The sequence below is a fragment of the Phocoena sinus genome, chromosome 8 (assembly GCF_008692025.1).
Source record: "Phocoena sinus isolate mPhoSin1 chromosome 8, mPhoSin1.pri, whole genome shotgun sequence".
In the NCBI taxonomy this organism is placed as follows: domain Eukaryota; kingdom Metazoa; phylum Chordata; class Mammalia; order Artiodactyla; family Phocoenidae; genus Phocoena; species Phocoena sinus.
The window spans coordinates 46385909-46403349 of record NC_045770.1 but is presented as its reverse complement, the minus strand read 5'-3'; the positions used below and the strand labels follow the sequence as shown (position 1 = coordinate 46403349).

General features: G+C 46.5%; 1 protein-coding gene across 1 annotated transcript in view; it reads right to left on the bottom strand.

Moving 5' to 3' along the window:
* Positions 1–17441, bottom strand: part of ME3 (malic enzyme 3) — a 297110-nt gene that overhangs the window by 260950 nt on the left and 18719 nt on the right. The window contains exon 2 of the mRNA XM_032641780.1: positions 10963–11112. The gene's annotated coding sequence lies outside the window, so the exon portion shown is untranslated. The remainder of the gene's footprint in view (positions 1–10962; positions 11113–17441) is intronic.

Sequence of the window (17441 nt, the reverse complement as noted above, 5' to 3'; positions counted from 1 at the left end):
ATGTATTGGAAGACTTTATATTGTTAAAATGTCAGTACTCTCCAAACTGATTTACAGAGTCAACACAATCCTAAGAAAACAAAAATTCTAGCTGTCTTTTTTACAGAAATTGACAAACTAATCCTAATATTCAAATGGAAATGCCAGGATCCAGAAAAGGCAAAGCAATCTTGAAGAATAAAGTTGAAGGACTCACACTCCTGATTTCAGAACTTACTGCAAAGCTATAGCCATCAAGATGGCACGGACTGTCATAAGGTAGATATATAGATCAATTAAATAGAATTGAGAGTCCAGAAATAAACCTGATTAATTGATTTTGACAAAGGTGCCAAAATACTCAATAAGGAAAGAATAGTCTTTTCAACAAATGGTGCTGGAACAACCAGGTATCCACATGCAAAATAAACTTGGGCTCCTACCTCACACCATATACAAAAATAAACTCAAATGCCTCAAAGTTGAAAATGTAAGAGTCCAAATTATGAAAGTCTTAGAAGAAAATATAGGTGTACATCTTTGTAGCCTTGAATTAGGCAATTATTTCTTACCTATGGCACCAAAAGCACAAACAACAAAGAAAAAAATAGAAAAAATGTACTTTATCAATTAAAAATTTTGTGCTTCACAGGATACTATCAAGAAAGTATCCCACAGAATGGGAGAAAATATTTGCAAATCATATATCTGATCATATATATATCATATATCTGATAAGGGAAGAGTAATATATATATAGAACTATTACCAGAATATATAAAGAACTATTATACTCAACAAGAAAATGACAAATAATCCAAATAGTAATGAGCCAAGGATTTATATGCCTAGTTCTCCAAAGAAGATATATACACACTTCCAATACATTCCATCGTTCAGAACTTATCGACACAGTCACACTTAACGCTAGAGGCCAGGGAAACTTAGCCCCTGATTACAAAGCTACAACTCTATACAATGAAAGGAAGAACACAGATTTTTGGTGGAGACTTAGCCAGATAGGCCTCAGTATCAATTTTTAATCATATTATTCCATCATTTGAGGCAGAAAGTATGTAATGCCTTAAGAATCCTTTCAATCTCAAGGTCACTCCAGTTTGGTGAAGCTGACCTTTGGCCTCTCCGTGCTCAGGTTGTTATTCTATCCTTGAAGCCCGAAACTCTTCTCATCCAAGGCGCTTAGTATGGTGACACTGGGTTTCCTTTGATCCCATATGGGATATGTAAACTCAGAACAAGAAAAATATGTGCTTTGTGTCATTTGTACATAAGTCATTTCCCCTCTTGGCATCTCGGAGGCTAATGAATGAGACTTTTCATCCTCTATAAATACTCTTCATGCTTCATGAGCTGTAATGAATAGGAATGACATTCTCTGAATCCATTTGATGTAGGTGCATGCAGATTGAATGTCTTGTCATTGATTATACTTTTTGCTTTGTGGTAACCCATGTGATAATAGCATTTCCTTGTTATTGTAGAAAGAAAAACTTGGGGGGAAAAAGCAATGCAAAGACTCCCAGCTCAGTTCGGTTACATTTGGATTAGTTAGCTATGTGCCGATGCCAGTAACAAAAGATTGACCCAAATCCCAAAGCAGGCAAGCACTCAGAAAGTTATTTTATTTTGAGAGTGACGTGATCTCAACCTTATTTGATCCCAACCCCCAAAAGTAATAAATCTGATTTTCTAAAGTCAACAAAAAGATAATACAGTTGCAAAGCCCTTTCCAGCTTTGCAAATAGCTCTTATCTTTTATTGCAGTGTGGCAGGACATTTAATATGTATTTAGTGAGTGCCTACTATGTGCAAGGCACTGCCTCAGGTGTTGGGTTTTTTATTTCCCTGTTACTTATGAGGAAACTGAGATTCAGACATGTAAAGTGACTTGCCCAAGGTCACAGCCAGTGGGATTAGAACCTACTTTTCTTAACTCTGGTTCTCCTAAATTAACAGTAGGCTATAATAGCAACTGTTGATTATTTACATGCGCAGGCAAAGTGGTAGAAACTTTACATACTGTATCTCAACTAATCTTCTCATCAGCTGTGAATAGGTATTGTTTCCCTCATTTTACAGATGAAGAAACTAAGGCTCAGAGAAGTAAGGAGCCTTGCCCGAAGTCACACACCTGTAGGTGGCAAAGCTGGCATCTACATGTAGGCCTGTCTATGGACAGCTCTCCTTTGCCTGTACTACTCTTCCTCTCTGTTGATTGGCTGTGGCCAGGAGACCCTGCTGTGGCCACACTTGATTGGATAAGGTTTGACACCTGATACGCAGGCACCTCTCCTGACTAAGCCCAGGGCTTTGTGTGCCTTATCACCCGCAGCACACTTCAAGACATAGCCCTACTGGGGTATCAGCTGCTGCCACGGCCCTTGCCTATTCAAGCTGGGTCACTGACCTCTGCCTGGCTCTATTAGGTTCTAAAATCACTTGATGACTGTCCCTGCTGCCTGCCCTGATAACCAGGGGGCATCACTACTTCATCCTTCCCTTGTTCTTCTTGCCAGCTTGTATTTCTGGAAATGAGTCTTTGGTTCAATTCTCCCTGGCCAGGACCAGCAGCATAATTTTCAAGGCCCAGTGCAAAGCTGAAATATAGGGTCTCGTGTTCAAAAATTCTTAAGAATTTCAGGGATTTCCCTGGCTGTCCAGTGGTTAAGACTCCATACTTCCACTGCAGGGGGCACGGGTTCAATCCCTAGTTGCGGAATTAAGATCCCGCGTGCCATGCTGTGCAGCCAAGAAAAAAAAAAATTTTTTTAAGAATTTCAATATATCAACAGCAGAGCACTGAGGCAAGCATGGGACCCTTTTGAGTGTGGGACCCTTTGCAACCTCACAGCTCACATGCTCATGAAGTCAGCCCAGGTCCTGCAGGTTTTATTGAAATTTTTGGAATGACCTAGTTTTCACCACAGATTCTCCCTTTGTTTTGGGTTTTTTTTTTTAATTTTATTTATTTATTTTGGTTGTGCCGGGTCTTAGTTGCAGCAGGGGAGCTCCTTAACTGTGGCTCTCAGGCTCCTTCAGTTGTGGCACATGTGCTCCTTAGTTACGGCTCGCGGGCTCCTTAGTTGTGGCATGCGAACTCTTAGTTGCGGCATGCACGTGGGCTCTACTTCCCTGACCACGGATTGAACCCACATCCCCTGCATTGGAAGGCGGATTCTTAACCACTGCGCCACCAGGGAAGTCCCTCTCCCTCTGTTTTTGCCACACATCTCCCTGCTCTAACCTAGAACAGGCCTGCCTTCACCATGGCTGTTAGGACTTGGTATCCATCTGTTGGCCCCTTCCCCCATTTGTCTCTAACTTCCCAAGATTCCAGTGACCTACCTCCCCCGCCAGACCAGCATTTACACTGATATTCTCCAGAACACAGCTCACGCATTCAGCTTTCCAGGTAATGACTCTGCAGTGTGTACAGACAGGGGACTGATGGGGAGAGAGAGAAGGCTGTGTATGTTTGGCAAAGTATTTGTTTATAACAATTTCTGGCATCCGGAGTAATTTTTGCTTTTTATTAAAATATACCTCTGCATTCTGGAGTTGACGCTCAACTTGGCCTGAGTTTCTTGAGGGAAATTTTGGGAGTGTGCCAAACGACAACACAGAGCTTCATATTTATGTTGTAAAAGCCAGCAGTGTCGTCATAGACAACTTCATTCCTCTGTTGGAGCAATTTTCGAAAAACCAGATCACAGCATTATTCAGTACAGTAAACCACACCTTCCACCCCTTTAATGTTATTGACAACGGCAAGGCAGAGCAGGTAAGTCATATCCAAATGGAAAACACTGGCTCCAGTGCATCCTGTTGTGAAATCCTCAAGCACTGGGTTACAGCACTGACAATAAGGGAGAAATTAACAAACATCAAGAGGGGAAAGAAAAAAAATTCCAAATGGAGAAAGACAGAAGAGGGAGACGTTCAAAAGGCCACAGGACACAATGTCCTGTGCATACCCAAGACTCTGGCTCTCTTAAATCAACACTAGCTGACAATAGCAACAATTTATTGGGCATTTGCCATGTGCCTGGTGTGGCTTGATTACATATTTATCTGGTCTTCCTAACAACCTTGGGAAGTAGGTATTATTTCCCTCATTTTATGGATAGGGAAACTAAGGTTCAGAGAAGTATGAAGCCTTGCTCAAAGCCTTGCTCAAAGTTACATGTCCTGGAAATGACACAGCTGGAATGTATAGATAGATACTCTTCAGGCCAAGAACCTTCCATAGTCTATTCTCTCTCACTCCCTGCTAACTGACTGCAGCCTAGAGACCCCGCAGTTGTGGCCACAGCTGATCACATAAGGCTTGGACATCCGACACAAGGGCAGCTAATTCAGGGGGTGGCCAGCAGCCTACGGCTTGTGCCGCCAGGCTTTAAAGTGTGATCTGGGCCCATCTGGCTCCTTTCTTATGATTTTAGAATCTAGAAATATCACAGCCACTGAGCTACGGAAGCTGAGCTGAAGACTGGTGAGATGCACTTAATACAGGGGCAACAATTCTGGGTCAGATGCGAACTATAGTGAGTAGAACAGAGAGAGGGGAAGACAGAACAGACACACAGAAAGAGCAGAGATGTCAAGAGAAAGTGAGTGTAAAAGCAGAGAGATACAGAAAGAGACATGGAGAGACAGAAAGAGAGGAAGAGATCAGGGCAGGGGCACAGAGCCAGAGGGAATGGAGGCTGGATTCCTCACAGAGCCCTGACTTTAGGCCCCAGGAGTCTTGGCTGCACTGTTGGGTTCCTGAGAGGCCTTTGGAGGCTCATAATAATCCTTTCGACCTGAGCTCAGGAGAGTGGACCTCTGCGGCATCTCCCCAAATTCTGACTTCAACAGCCTGCCGTCAAAGCTGTTTTACTCCACCTGACTACATGCCCCCCACCCCCTCATTCCCAATAAGGGCGACACCCGCCGTGTGTCCCAAGGACAGCCGAGAAGCCAAAGATTCCCGAGGCCGAGTTTCATGTCTCATGTGGCTTTGGTTAACCTTCCGCTGCCACCATCCCTGAATAAAGACTGGGTCTCTGCCTCCAGCCCACTCCCGACCAGTCCCAGCTTCCCCTCCAGGGCTGCTCTCCAGGCCTCCTGCCACCATGGTTACGGCCAGCATCTTCTCAGGTCACTGGCCTGGAGCTCGAGCGACACCAAGGCAGATGGTCAGCCCTCAGCATTGCCTCCTCTTTCCTATACGTCCTCTCCTCCCCCAGCGCCCAGATGTGGGCTTTGTAGAGTCTAGGACTTTATGTGGATACAGAGTAAACAAAAGCAGAGACAGTTTAGTCTAGAGATTAAGATGTGAGCAGACCCTGGCTTCTTGTCTGGATTCTCTTCCTAACTGGCTGTGTCACCTTGGGCAAGCTGTTGGCACCTCTGGGTCTTGGATTACTTGGGTGTCTATATAATGACACGGAGGGTGGATGACACGAGCTGAGGCCCCTTCCAGCTCTGACTTTCAAAAATCCCCATTTAAATGCCATTCCCTTTGATTGGCGTTTAGAGAAGGGGACCCTGGATCCTTTCTGGAATCTGTGCTTAATCATCACACCTGTTCTGGCTATAAGTATCAAAAAAGCACCAAGAGTAGCACTGACCAGATTACAGAAAAGGAACCACATTGGCAGAGAAGATATGGAAACAAACTAACTGAAGATTCAAGCAAAAGAAAGATCTCACACCTAAGAGACGCCTTGTCACACCAACAGCCCCAGGAACTTGTGGGCAACTGTGTGAACGGCAGAGGTGCAAGGGTGTGTGCACTGCTGAATTAGCAAATTTCTAAGACATCTATCACAGCAGGCCCACTTGCAGGCTTTATTTAGGTAAAACTCCCATTGAGCTTCGGCTCTCAGGGCCCAGTCTGACTCAGAGCTTCAGAATCTTGGCCTGTGGTGCGATGAGTCATGGTGATGAAATTTCAACAGAAAAGGACATTCTTAAAATTAGCCTTGAGACAGCAACTGGCTGTGCTTTTGCTCTGTAAGTGCCTTTCCCAGGTTATTTTAGTTGGTGTCCTCTTTAAGGGGACCCAGAATGGTTGGGTGAAGTCTGCCTCTGGTTCTCCAGCCCTCGGTTCCTCAGATTCCCATCACTCCAGACCCTCTCTGTGCTCATTCCTTCCAAGGAAGCAAGCGCAGGACCCGGACACTGACCCTCAGGCCTGGTCTGACCTTCACACTTCCGCCTGTGATCTTGTGGTGCTTCCAAGCTGGGCTGGAGTTCTCAGAAGAGCCTCAGGCGAGGGCTGGGCTGTGCTGGCTTGACCACCCCAGTGCTAGAACTTCCACCACCAAACAAAGATGGAGTGTGAGGGTCTCCTCTCACCCAAACTCACAATTTCTCTGACACTTCACAGGCCAACTTTGTGCCTTTTGACCAAGCCTCCTCCCAGAGCAGTAAATCAAAGCTGACACTGACTTTGCAGTCAGAATATTTCCGTGAGCAATGAGATGTGGACGAACAATTTCTCCTCTGTTCCCTGTACAACAGAGGGTTCTGTTGAAATCAGGCAGGCGTGGCTCAACTCCCATTCTTTATTTTCCCTGATGGAGATCTTGCTCTCTTCAATGTCTCCATCCCTCCTTAGGGACATTCTGTCTTATGGGGATAATTGGGATTTCCCTCAAAAATCCAAATGGGCACAGGGCTACCCGAGTTTTCAGGGAACATGATTGGAGCTACAAGTAGAAACAATGGGCACAGCGCAGCTGGTGAGATTTGAGGAGATCCAAAAGATCTAAATAAATATACCTCCCTTTTGCCACGTTCTTTCTATCAACATGCTTACATTCATTTAACCATTCACGTAATAAGAATTGACTGCAAACCAACCATAGCACATCATGATGCTGCTTTACAGGGACTATTGCTATGAATAAGATACAGTTGCTGCCCACAAAGAATGCACCTTTTATATGATGGATACTGGTAAATAATCAGTTATAGTACAAGGTGGTATACTATCACAGAGGCTTATACAAAATATTATGAGATACAGAGAGAAGGAATGGAAGGTAGGGATGTGGGCAGGCTCCAAGAGAAAGGTGAAGATGTTTATTATTAATTAAAAAAATAAACAAAAAACAGGTAACACCTTTTCTGGTTTGTGTAACTAGTATGTTAAACAAGCATGACTCATGGCACATTAGAAAATGAAGCTTTATCACTGACTCCCCCTGTCCTGGTTCTTCCCCACACCACTCTCCCTCTCTGCTGTTTCAGGTCAAAGCCATGAGCAAGAGGAAAGGTAAAGAGATAGGACAGCTTTGATTTGAGCCTGGCCTTTGGCCAAAGAAAGCATCCCTGGTTGGGCCAGAGCAGGACTCTTCTCCTGGGGTCATGCCGTGAGTTCTTCCAGGATCCCTTCTGAGACCTCTGTCCTATAGTTCCCTTGACCCTGACAGATGCGATTCCGTTCCTGAAGGCACTTGAGGCAATGGGGAGTAGCACGTCTTGTCTTCCTGCCCAAATCCCTTCACTCCTCCCGAAGGCACTTTCAGACAAGATCTAAATGACCCAACCACACAATTGTTATCTGTTTGGTATGGCCCACATCTTGTGCACAGGAAACAACGGCATCTCTTACCCTGAAAAACTCTGGGGGTTCAGTCCAAAGCCCCGCAGCACTCTCTTCTGGCTCCTGAACCTACACAGCAAGTCACCCCTCTCTCATCCTCTACCTCTTGGGGGAAGGAGCCAGGGGCCAGTCACGGTGGCTTTCTTGGGCGTGACTAGGGCACTGGTTCTCTGTGTCTCCCTTCCGTAAGGAATAGTTTTTGGTGTTCTCCTGCAGCACCTGCACCCCTCCCCTGAAGGGAGAGAACAGGAACAGCTCCCCCCAAAGGAATGTCTTCTCTAATCGTCTCCCTGTTCCACTCTCTCTGACCCTTTTTCCTATCCTGGAGCTGGATGAAGAGCGAAGATACCTGATCCCTTCCCCCTGGAAAATCTGCATCCTGTGATGTGTTATCATACTCATTTTTGAGTCTTCATGTGCATCATAGTGGGGTCTCAGGTGAACCAGTGGCAAGAATCCCCTTCCAACACCTTGTTAATGTCCCATCACTGTAGCAGCCTGTTCTGGGTATGGCATCTCCAAGAATGCTCAACCAAGTAATGGCCTGCTTGGATACAGAGGCAGGGACCTCTCGAAGACCCAGTCATTTCCATCACCTAACTTTCTGAGCTCCTTGCACACAACCCAGGTGAATTCTTTCTATCCTAGAGTTTACCTGGAGGAACTATGGGGTCGGGCTGTAGCCCGGATTAAAAACTGAAGTGTTTTGAACAGCGTAGTTAAGAAAGAACAGGTATGAAGTGAATCCATGTTTCTTCACACGGAGGATTTCTTCCTCTACGGGGTGTTGTCTCGCGCTGACAGACCACTGTCACGCTGACCTCCACCCACCGAGTGGAGGATCCACACTAGGAGTCCACACAGCAGCATCAGAAATGGAAGTTGACCTCACTGGTGAGGCCACTTCAGTGACCTTGGTCTTGGCCAATCCATGAGCACCTCTGACAGGTTAAAAGGTGCTCCTATGAGCAAAAGGAAAGAAGCAGGGCCCAGGATCCCTGGCTCACCAGCACATCACTAACCTTATGTCACCTCCATGTAAATCCATCCCCAGGATCCCAACAGCCAAACTCTGAGCCCTGAGTAAGATGTGAAAACTGAGTCACAGGTTGGTGACTCACCAGTGAGAAAGAACACAATGAGTCAGGCAGACAAGCCCTGGGGACAATCTTTTTAAATCTGAATTCTCTGGACTGCCTCTAGAGAAACACCCTTGAAGGAGAGAAGGCCCCACAGTAAACAGGTGGGAAGGCAGGTCAAGACACCAAACTCTGCTCTGAGAACAATGAAGTGCCTTGGCTTTTTGCATGGCTCCCTGAGAGCTTGGGGTTTTGTGCAATAAGATTCTAACGCTGTTCTGTAAGCTCCGACCCCACTTACTGATAACAAATTTATCAACCACCTCAGGTCTGCTGCCTGCTCTCAGTGACTCATCACTGTTCGTTTCATTATCTATGACCCTGGACACAGAAGGACTGTCAGGGACGGGGCAGTGACATAGAACAGCAGCTGAGGACACAGCCTTGCTTACTACACAAACCTGGGTTTGAAACCTGGCATCACATTTAAAGGGATCTCGAGCAAGCCACTTGCTTCCTTTTTCTCCATCATTAAAGCAGAAATAATAGTGCACTTGAAGAGCTGCATGGAGGAATGAGTGCGATGCTGTTTCTAAGTGGCTCAGAATGTAGTAAGTGTGCTATAATTGGATAAATATTATGTTATTCACTAAGGATTTGTGTTTTCATTGATGATTTCTCTTCCTCAGAAATTTGCTATTTGCTTGCAGAGTTAGATAACTATTTATCATTTATTTGGGGGCAGAAAAAAAGAAAAAAATGTGCCAATATACTCCCTTCCCCCACAAAAAAATCAAACAGCAGGAGGGATCTAAACAAGTTGGAACACACAAACCCTTGAGACAAGGGCTGCATTCGGTCCATTTTGTATCTGCAGGGCCTGGCTAAAGGTGCTTGGGCAGTGGCTCTAAATAAACACAAGACTGAATGGTGTGTATGTCCACACTGAACGTTTTTGGAGTTTACGTCGTGGGTATCTGGACACATTCATTCATCAGGAACCTATGTGCACAGCTCTGCCTCCCACATTATGTGAGACACAACTTGGTCATCCACGCACAGAATAACAAAACAAGCACGTGCCCAGGTGTGGGGAATTCAAGGTCACGGAGTGACTAGTAGGGTGAGGGCAGTCCTGAAAAACATTCCTGAGGCAGAATTGGGAGCTAGGACTTGAAAGAATGGGTGGAATCCTCCAAAAAGCAGGGTCAGGAGGGGCACCGTGAAGGGGAGAAGTACTAACTCACGAGGGGCGTGGCAGCATCCCGCCTTGGGTAGCAGCTGCAATGTTTGGCAAACAACCATCAGCGCTGATTCTTGGATACAGTAGCATCCCTGGGGCTTCTCAGAGATGTTTCCGAGGGGTTTCTGTCAAAGACTGTTCTTCCTACCTTCAAACAGGTTGAGGCTCAGTGCCCTAGAGACTTGGGTATTACACGTAAACGTGATTGCCTTGGTAACGCCTGGGAGGGTCAGATCATAGACATAAGATTGGGAACAAGGTTCATTTAATAGGTAATCTCTGGCTGCTGCTTTGTTATTTAGGCTTCTCTTGGTTTAGTGGTTACTCCCTACAAGCGGTAACTGGTCTGCAAAACAAAAGCCTGGTTCTCATGCCAGCCACTGAGGAACTCACAGGCGCCATCTCTTTTTATGTCCCTTAATCTCAGGGTGATGGGAGGTGCATCCAAGTGAACCTTCCCTCTCTAGCGCCCCTGCCCTCTCAGATGGCTTCTGGTTTCCCAGGTAACGGCTGCTGTTTAGCTTCGGAGTTGCAGGAGAGACCCTGGGGATTGATTGCAGTGGATTCCACTGGGCTCAGAGGCATTCTCCCTCTTGTTTTGCCAACTGGGGTCCACGCAGGCATTTGGTGCAGGCAGCTGCGGAATATGTGGTGTGGCAGCCCACAGTATTCTTAAACTTCTGCCACAAAGGTGTCAGGGAGGCAGCACAGAATTGCTGAAATAATGCAGAGTTTGGAACCTGAAAGGTGTGGCTCTGAATCCCAATTCTGACACTGACCAGCTGTGCAGCTTTGCACAAATCACTTAACCTCTCTGAGCCCCAGTGTCACCATCTGTCAACGGGACTTCATAACTCTGCCTCACAGGGTGGTTGTGAGGACTAGCAATAGTGTATGCGAGGTGCCTGGCACAGTCATGGCTCAGGCGATTAGGGGTGTTAGGGTACCAGAGAAGGAGGCTAATTTCACAGCCTGCATCACAGGACCGTGTTTGTATCCCCTCATTCCCAGTGTACCAGGCATCGTCCTGGCATGAAACTCACCTCCTGTCCTCCCTCCAGTGCGCTCAGTCCAGTGACTGTCTGGTCTCCTTCCCGGTGGCACAGACTGTGTCAAACTCTTTCTGCCTCTGCGTGGGGCCCATTCCGGATACCTCTGACTCGTGTTGTGTTGGGAATGAAAGTAAAGTGGCCCTGGAACATAAACAACAGATTGGTGCGGGGCTGGGAAGCCAGCAGCAGGCATGTGAAAATAAGATCTTAGTTGAATAGCTGTGGCAAATACTCTTGAAACATTCTCCCTCTGTTCTTAGGGTGAGAGGCACTCTCACCCCTGATTGTGGGGCCAGAAAAATCCATTCCTCATTAGGGGCATCAGTTCTTCCAAGCAACCCCATGGTGACAGCCTGGGTGCTGAGAAGCCAGGCCAGCTCTTCCCAGCACGGAGAACCAGGCTCCAGGGCACTGGGGGGGCCTCCAGGTGCCAACAGAAGTGGCAGATCTTTCTGCGCTTCTCTTCCAGTCAAAGGCATGTTTCTCACTATACTCTCCGTAAGCAGAATGGGAACGATCCTCCTATCACCGCCACGTTTATTGAACACCTATTCACCAGACATTGAGTGAAGACACCCCATCATCTATAACCAACCTTTTCTGTGTTTTAAGCTTTGCTCCCCGCCCCTTTCACCTTGTATCTTGCCTAATCATTCATTGAGAAAACAGACCCCGTGGGGCAAGTGCATGTCACTCATGGCAGCCGTCAAGTGTCCAGCCAGAAAACAGAACCTCCCTAAGTATTTAAGACAGAGAGAATCTAATACCAGGAAATGCCTATGGAGAAGAGAGAAGATGGGAGAAACCATAGGGGGGATGCGGCAGTCCAGGGGTTAACCTCCGCAGGAAGCTGCTGCAAAGGCGAAACAACTGCTCTGGAGGTTTTACCCCAAGAGGGAGGGAGGAGAAATACCCCCTCGTCTCTCTTCCTCCCACCAGCACCTCCCATTTACTACACCCAGAGAGGTGCCAGCTGGTACGGGAGCTGGGAAATGCAGGCGCAGCCCACACCATGCAGAGCCAAGCAGGGGAAGGACATGGAAGGAACATCGTCAAGGGCCAGCACACCAGGGACAGGAACATTCGCATTCGTTTATTTAGTCCCCACATAAACAGTCGAACTCTCAGGTAGGAACCACTGTTAACCTATTTTTCTGATGGGGAAATTCAGCCACATAAGGATTCAACAGAATTGCCCATGGGCTGTTAGAGCTGAGATATTTGGGCATCCGAACTAATCTAAGGTCTGAGATTTAAACTCGCAAACCTTGTTCTCTCTCCTGACAGGAGAGCTGGGTAAGCTTTGATGAAAGTGAGCCAGATCTATCTTTAAACTCAATCAAAGGCTTTTAATTTAATTTTTGAAAACCACGATTAATAGGAAGTACATTTGTTCCAAAAAGCAAACAATGAAAGGAAACAAGCCTGTGGCTGGCTGGAGCTTGAGAGCCAGTCAGCCTTGGAGAACAAGCATGGGGTCTTCAGGGACCGCAGTGTGGCTCAGTCACGTGGACAGAGCACCGCCAGGGTCAGCTCTGTGCCCGGTCAAGGCTGCCTGAGGTCTCACCAAGTCACATGAACCTTTCTGCCAGTGTCCCTGCCTGGCACCATTGCTGTGGGGTTCCCACAGCTGTGTCGGTGACCCATGAAGAGCCTGCGAGGAAGGTTATTCCAGGCCACTGTCCCTTCCTCCTGGGGCTCTGACCCAAGTCAGGTCATCTGATGGCCGTCCTCACTATCCCCTCAGCATTCTGAGCTGGCCTCCATCATGGGACTTGATGCACTGCTTTGTAATGGTCTATTTCCTCACTGATCTGCCCCAGTGGATTGTGAGCTCCACCAGGTAAGGCCCTGTATGCACCGCAGGCTTAGCACAGCACTCAATACACAGTGGATATGCAATATACATTTGAGGAATGAATGGGTGAAAGGACATACAAGAACCCAGGATATTCTTAACAACATGATTCAGCAGAAAGAATGTGCAGTCTGGTGTCCATTCGACCAAGAATTACATCCCAGGTGTGCTATCCACAATAGGTAGTCATGTAGGGTCTGAACTTCAGTTTTCTCCTCCATAAAATGAGATTAACATAATCTTCCTTTAAGAGTATGTTAATTATGTTGATTATGTTAATTACGGCTATGTGGCTATTCAAAGCTTACACCTGCTCAATGATTATCACTTCCTTTCTCCCTTGATGTTTTGCAAGGAAACTATTCTGTTCTCCCCTAAAATGTTTTCTGGGTGATGAAAGAATTAAATATTGGGATAGTTAGGCCGTGATTTTGAAGTGGGGTAATGATATGAACTAAGATTCTGTACAGAGAATAGAAATCATTTTGACTAATTCAAAAAGAAAGTGATTTAAGGCAAGGAATTAGGGAAATTAAATTGCCAAAAAGGCTGGAAGAGTGGATGTCAAGAACCCAGCACAGACTACTGAGTTCAAGGGCATCCATCCACCATAGCTGCCACGCTCACGTCAGGAGGCTGTTGCCATCACATGTGCTGCCACAATGGCCAGAACATCTCCAGGATTTGTAACCTCATGTGTTAGCTTTCTATTGCTGATGACAATTTTACCACAAGCCTAGGGGCTGAAAACAACACATATTTATTATCTCATAGTTACTGTAGGTCAGGAGCCCAGGCATAGCTTACATGGATCCTCTGACTCAGTGTCTCATGAAGCTGCCACCATGATATCAACTGGGGCCGCAGTCTCATCTGAGTCCTGCCTGGGGAAGGAACTGCTTCCAAGCTCACATGATTGTTGACGGCATTCATTTTTTTGCAGGGCCTCAGTTTCTTGCCAATTAGTATTAGGCCGAGGGCATCCTCAACCCCTTACCACGTGGCCACTAGCTTCTTCAAAGCCAGTAAGAGAGAGAGCATCTCCTAGCAAGATGGATGCTACAATCTCATACAACATAATCATGTACATGTAATCCCATCACCTTGCCACATCCTATTGGTTGGAAGCAAGTTACAGGTCCCACCACCCACACTTCAGGGGAGAGGATCACACATGGGTGTGAATGCCAGGAGGAGGGATCATGGGGCCACCTGAGAGTCTGTCCACCACACCTTGTTTGCCAGCAGCCTTAGCAGCAGGAGGGTGGCTTCCCCTCACTTCTTTCTGCCTTCCGTGTTATTCACAAATGCATCTGATCGCAAAGCACAATTTACATTTATAACCCTAGCTGCAAAGTATTCTAGAAAATGTCATGTATAGTTTTTCAACTTCTCTAACTAGATGGAAGGTAGAATTGCCACTGAGAGAGTCAATTCAAAATATCATCACCAGTGGCACGTGATACTGAGTATCTGCTCTAGTGAACAATCTTACTAATATGTTGACAAGACATGTATTGAATACTTGCTGCATTAAGAGTTAGTGTTGCAAAATGGCAAAGAGTGTGGGCTTGTAGTCAGGTTGCCTCGATTTGAATTCTGGTTTTGTCTTAAAAATCCTCATCTGTGGGACTTCCCTGGTGGCACAGTGCTTAAGAATCTGCCTGGGGGAAGATGGCGGAATATCACCAGAAGATAAGACGCGGACATCACCTTCCTCCCCACAGATACACCAGAAATACAACTACACGTGGAACAACTCCTACAGAACACCTACTGAACGCTGGCAGAAGACCTCAGACCTCGAAAAGGCAAGAAACCCCCCACGTACCCGGGTAGGGCAAAAGAAAAAACAGAGACAAAAGAATAGGGATGGGACCTGCACCAGTGGGAGGGAGCTGTGAAGGATGAAAGGTTTCCACACACTAGGAAGCCCCTTCGCGGGCGGAGACTGCGGGTGGCAGAGGTGGAAAGCTTTGGAGCTGAAGAGGAGAGCACAGCAACAGGGGTACGGAGGGCAAAGTGGAGAGATTCCCGCACAAAGCATCAGGGCCAACCGACACTCACCAGACCGAGAGGCTTCTCTGCTCACCCGCCGGGGCGGGCGGGGCTGGGAGCTGAGGCTCGGGCTTTGGTCGGAGCGCTGGGAGAGGACTGGGCTTGGCGGCGTGAACACAGCCTGCAGGGGGTTAGTGCGCCACGGCTAGACGGGAGGGAGTCCGGGGAAAACTCTGGACCTGTCGAAGAGGCAAGAGACTTTTTCTTCCCTCTTTGTTTCCTGGTGCGCGAGGAGAGGAGATTAAGAGCGCTGCTTAAACGAGCTCCAGAGACGGGCGCGAGCTGCGGCTAAAAGCACGGACCCCAGAGACGGGCATGAGACGCTAAGGCTGCTACTGCCACCAAGAAGCCTCTGTGCGAGCACAGGTCACTATCCACACCTCCCTTACGGGGAGCCCGTGCAGCCCGCCACTGCCAGGGTCCCGGGATCCAGAAACAACTTCCCCGGGAGAACGCACGGCGCGCCTCAGGCTGGTGCAACGTCACGCCGGCCTCTGCCGCCGCAGGCCCGCCCCGCACTCCGTGCTCCTCCCTCCCCCCCAGCCTGAGTGAGCCAGAGACCCGAATCAGCTGTTCCTTTAACCCCATCGTGTCTGAGCGAAGAACAGACGCCCTCAGGCGACCTACATGCAGAGGCGGGGCCAAATCCAAAGCTGAGCCCCGGGAGCTGTGCGAACAAAGAAGAGAAAGGGAAATCCCTCCCAGCAGCCTCAGAAGCAGCGGATTAAAGCTCCACAATCAACTTGATGTACCCTGCATCTGTGGAATACATGAATAGACAACCAATCATCCCAAATTAAGGAGGTGGACTTTGAGAGCAAGATTTATGATTTTTTCCCCGTTCCTCTTTTTGTGAGTGTGTATGTGTATGCTTCTGTGTGAGATCTTGTCTGTATAGCTTTGCTTCCACCATTTGTCCTAGGGTTCTATCCTATCCGTTTGTTTTTTTTCTCTCTTAATAATAATTTTTTATTATAATAACTTTATTATATTTTATCTTACTTTATTTTATTTTACTTTATCTTATTTTTTCTTTTTTCATTCCTTCCCTCCTTCCTTCCTCCCTCCGTCCTTTCTTTCTTTCTTTATAACTTTCTTTCTTTCTTTCTTTCTATATCTACTAATTCTTTCTTTCTACTTTTTCTCCCTTTTATTCTGAGCCGTGTGGATGAAAGGCTCTTGGTGCTGCATCCAGGAGTCAGTGCTGTGCCTCCGAGGTGCGAGAGCCAACTTCAGGACACTGGTCCACAAGAGACCTCCCAGCTCCACATAATATCAAACGGCGAAAATCTCCCAGAGATCTCCATCTCAACACCAGAATCCAGCTTCACTCAACGACCAGCAAGCTACAGTGCTAGACATCCTATGCCAAACAACTAGCAAGACAGGGGCACAACCCCACCCATTAGCAGAGAGGCTGCCTAAAATCATAATAAGTCCACAGACACCCCAAAACACACCACCAGACGTGGACCTTCCCACCAGAAAGACAAGATCCAGCCTCATCCACCAGAACACAGGCACTAGTCCCCTCCACCAGGAAGCCTACACAACCCACTGAACCAACCTTAGCCACCGGGGACAGACACCAAAAACAACGGGAATTATGAACCTGCAGCCTGCAAAAAGGAGACCCTAAACACAGTAAGATAAGCAAAATGAGAAGACAGAAAAATACACAGCAGATGAAGGAGCAAGATAAAAACCCACCAGACCTAACAAATGAAGAGGAAATAGGCAGTCTACCTGAAAAAGAATTCAGAATAATGATAGTAAAGATGATACAGAATCTTGGAAATAGAATAGACAAAATGCAAGAAACATTTAACAAGGACCTAGAAGAACTAAAGATGAAACAAACAACGATGAACAACATAATAAATGAAATTAAAAATACTCTAGATGGGATCAATAGCAGAATAACTGAGGCAGAAGAACGGATAAGTGACCTAGAAGATAAAATAGTGGAAATAACTACTGCAGAGCAGAATAAAGAAAAAAGAATGAAAAGAACTGAGGACAGTCTCAGAGACCTCTGGCACAACATTAAACGCACCAACATTCGAATTATAGGGGTTCCAGAAGAAGAAGAGAAAAAGAAAGGGACTGAGAACATATTTGAAGAGATTATAGTTGAAAACTTCCCGAATATGGGAAAGGAAATAGTTAATCAAGTCCAGGAAGCACAGAGAGTCCCATACAGGATAAATCCAAGGAGAAATATGCCAAGACACATATTAATCAAGCTGTCAAAAATTAAATACAAAGAAAACATATTAAAAGCAGCAAGGGAAAAACAACAAATAACACACAAGGGAATCCCCATAAGGTTAACAGCTGATCTTTCAGCAGAAACTCTGCAAGCCAGAAGGGACTGGCAGGACATATTTAAAGTGATGAAGGAGAAAAACCTGCAACCAAGATTACTCTACCCAGCACGGATCTCATTCAAATTTGATGGAGAAATTAAAACCTTTACAGACAAGCAAAAGCTGAGAGAGTTCAGCACCACCAAACCAGCTCTACAACAACTGCTAAAGGAACTTCTCTAGGC